The sequence below is a fragment of the Suncus etruscus genome, chromosome 8 (genome assembly GCF_024139225.1).
Source record: "Suncus etruscus isolate mSunEtr1 chromosome 8, mSunEtr1.pri.cur, whole genome shotgun sequence".
Taxonomy (NCBI): domain Eukaryota; kingdom Metazoa; phylum Chordata; class Mammalia; order Eulipotyphla; family Soricidae; genus Suncus; species Suncus etruscus.
The window spans coordinates 25,858,848-25,862,482 of record NC_064855.1 but is presented as its reverse complement, the minus strand read 5'-3'; the positions used below and the strand labels follow the sequence as shown (position 1 = coordinate 25,862,482).

General features: G+C 36.1%; 1 pseudogene; it reads left to right on the top strand.

The window, feature by feature from the left end:
* The first annotated feature begins 2,977 nt into the window (after window positions 1-2,977).
* LOC126016770 (uncharacterized) lies at window positions 2,978-3,132 on the top strand (annotated as a pseudogene).
* Window positions 3,133-3,635: the final 503 nt, after the last annotated feature.

Genomic DNA, 3,635 nt, shown 5'->3' with positions numbered 1-3,635 from the left:
TTCACCAATTAAGAGACACAGAGTGGCAAAATAGATCAAAAAGATAAATCCAACATTTGCTGCCTATAAGAAACACACCTGAATATTCAGAACAAACATAGACTCAAAATCAAAGGTCGGAGGACAATCATCCAAGCAAACAACTCCCTTAAGTAAGCAGAAATGGCCATATTATTATCAGATGACACCAATATTAGACTTAAAAATGTTATAAGATGGGGCCAGAGTGCTGGCGCAAGTGGTAGGGCGTTTGCCTTGCATGCACTAACCTAAGATGGACTATGGTTTTATCCCCAGTGTCCCATATGGTTCCCCAAGCAGGAGCAATTTCTGAGTGCATGGCTAGGAATAACTTCTGAGTGCCACCAGGTGTGGCCAAAAAACAAACCAAAAAAAGTCATTAGGGACAAAAATGGATATTTCATAATAATCAAGAATAGGTACTACAGGAAGAAATCAAAGTTCTAAATATACATGCACCCAATGAGAGACCAACAAAATAATTAATATAATTATTGACAAATCTGAAAGAAGATATCATTAGCAACACAATAATAGTGGGAGACCTTGAAACCACCCTGGCACTCCTTGATAGACCAACCAGGCTGAAACCTCACAAACATATATTAACTCAAAAAGGAAAAATGAAAGAAAGTGAACAGTAGATATATTTAGGGCTTTCTACCTCAGGATCTCTAGATATCTATTCTTGTTAAATGTACATGGGCAGTTATCTAAGATATATGACATGCTGGCCCATAAAACTTACCTCCAGGGGCTGGAGCAGTGGTGCAAGCTGTAGGGCTATTGCCTTGCACATGCTAACCTAAGATGGGCCGTGTTTCAATTCCCCAGCATCTCATATGGTCCCCTAAGCCAGGAATTATTTGAGTGCTTAGTCAGCAAACAAAACAAAATCTTATATCCATGAAATCAAGAAGGTAGAAATTCAAACTGCCTTCTCAGATCATAATGCAGTGATATTAGAAGTGAACTACAGACGCTGAGGATAAACTTTAACACCTGAAAATTAAACAACTCATAACTAAACAACCAGTGGGTCATAAATAAAATTAATGAGGAAATCAAAAGATTCCAGGAAACAGATGTGAATAAGTCACAGATTATCAGAATTTGTGGGACACAGCACACATCAGGAAGAAAAAGGGACCTACATAAATAACTTAATTGCACAGCTTATAAAATTAGAAAGTGATCAACTAAATGAACCATAAAAGGTATCCAGAAGAAAATAACAAATCTTAGAATAAAAATTTATAAAGTGGGAATCCAAAAAAACAGTTTGAAAGATCAACGAAAGCAAAAGTTGGTTTGAAAAAATAAAAAAGATAGATAAACCAATAGCAAAATTTACAAAAAAAAAAACACGAAAAAAGAGAATCTTAATAAACCAGATAGAAATGAAAAGGGGGAGATCATTACAGGTACTACAGAGATTCAAAGGGTAAGCAGAGACTACTTTGAGAACTCTATGCCACAAAACAACATAACCCAGAAGAAATGGATAAATTCTTGGAATCTTACAATCATCCACAGTAGAACCAGGATGATTTAGGATATCTAAATAGACTCATCTCTATTGAGGAAATTAAAATGGTAATCAAAGTCTTCCTCAAAACAAAAGCCCATGCCCAGATGTATTCACTAACTAATTCTTTCAAACCTTTAAGAGGGCTTACTACCAATCCTTTTCAGGCTCTTCCCAAAAATTGAAGAAACAGAAACTCTCCAAAATAATGTTTTCTAAGCTAACTTTACCCTAATACCATAAACAGACAGAGTTGCTGCAAAAGAACAAAAAAAGAGAGAGAAAACTACAGACCAATATTCTTGATGAATACAGATGCAGATTCTCAACAAAATACTAGTAATACTAGTAAATAGGATCCAACACCTCATAGAGAAGGTCATACACCATGACCAAGTAGGTTTCTTTCCAGAGAAGCAAGAATAATTTGATATATGTAAATTAATCAAAGTAATGCACCCTTTCAACAAAAGAAAAAAACATATGATCTTATCAATAGATGCAGAGATAGTATTTAATAAAGTCCAACACCCATTCAACCCATCCAACTTTCAACAAGATGGAATAAAAGGAACTTTTCTTAATATAGTCAAGGTCATTACCACAAGCTTCTGGAAAATATTATACTCAATGGAGATAAACTAAAAGCCTTTCCACTAAAATCTGGTACAAGATAATGCTGCCCCCTCTCACCACTCTTATTTAGCATAGTAATGAAAGTACTTGCCATAACAAACAAGAAAAAAATATCAAGGGCATATAGATAGGAAAGAAAGAAGTCAAGCTCTCACTGTTTGCACATGTCATGATACCATATTTAGAAATCTCTAATGTCAGCCTTGGGGCCGGAGCTGTGGCACAAACTGTAGGGTGTTTGCCTTGCACATGCTAAACTAGGATGGACTGCAATTTAATCCCCTGGCCTCCCATATGGTCCCCCAAACCAGAATCGATTACTGAGCTCATAGCTAGGAATAACCCCTGAGCATTGCTGGGTATGGCCCCAAAACAAAACAAAACAAAAATCCCTAAAGACTCTACCAAAAATCTTCTAGAAAAAATAGTTTCGTATAGCAAAGTGTCAGGCTACAAATTTACATGCCAAAATCAATGGCCTTCTTATACATCAATAATGATAGAGAAGAAATGGACAGTGGACATTAGAAAAACAATACCATTCACAATAGTGCCATGGAAACTCAAATACCTTGGAGTCAACTAAAGAGGTGGGGAATGTATACAAAGAATACTACATGAATTTAAAGAGAACAGAAAGAAATTGAGACACATACCCTGTTTATGAACTGGGAAGGTAACATAATTAAAATGGCAATACTTCCCAAGGCATTATACAGATTTAATGCATTTTATCTAAGAATACCCATGAATGATATTCTTCAAATAAGTGGATAAAACACTCCTGAAAAAATACTTACCTGGCAGGGGAGATACCATGATCACAAAGGTGGTTTCCCCAGGGTGAGGCTCACTCATTGCACTCCGGATGTGCTGACCCCTACGATTTCCCCAAATGTGGGAAACTGCATGATTTGTGGTAGTGGGGTACTGCATTCACGCTCTAAAAAAAATAACACTCCTGAAATTCACTTGAAAGAACAAATTCCCGCGAATAACTAAAGCAACACTTAGAAAGATAAGAGGCATCACTTTTCTCAACTTTAAATTGTATTACAAAGCAATATTCATTAAAACATCATGGTTTTGGAATAGATAGACCCTCAAATCAATGGAATAGACTTGAGTATTCAGAGAATGTTTCCCAGACATACAATCAATTAATCTCTGATAAAGGAGCAAGAAACACAAAATGAAAGCCTTTTCAACAAGTGGAGTTGGGACAACTGGTCAGCCTCATGCACAAAAGCAAACTTGGATTTCCATCTAACATCATGTACAAAGGTTAATTCTAAGTGAAGTAGAGACCTTTATATCAGTCCTAGAACCAGATAGTATATAGAAGAAAACATAGGTAAAACACCCCATGACATTAAGACTAAAGGCATCTTCAAGGAGGGAACACCACTGTCCAAATAAATGTAAGCAGAGATAAACAAATGGGACTTAT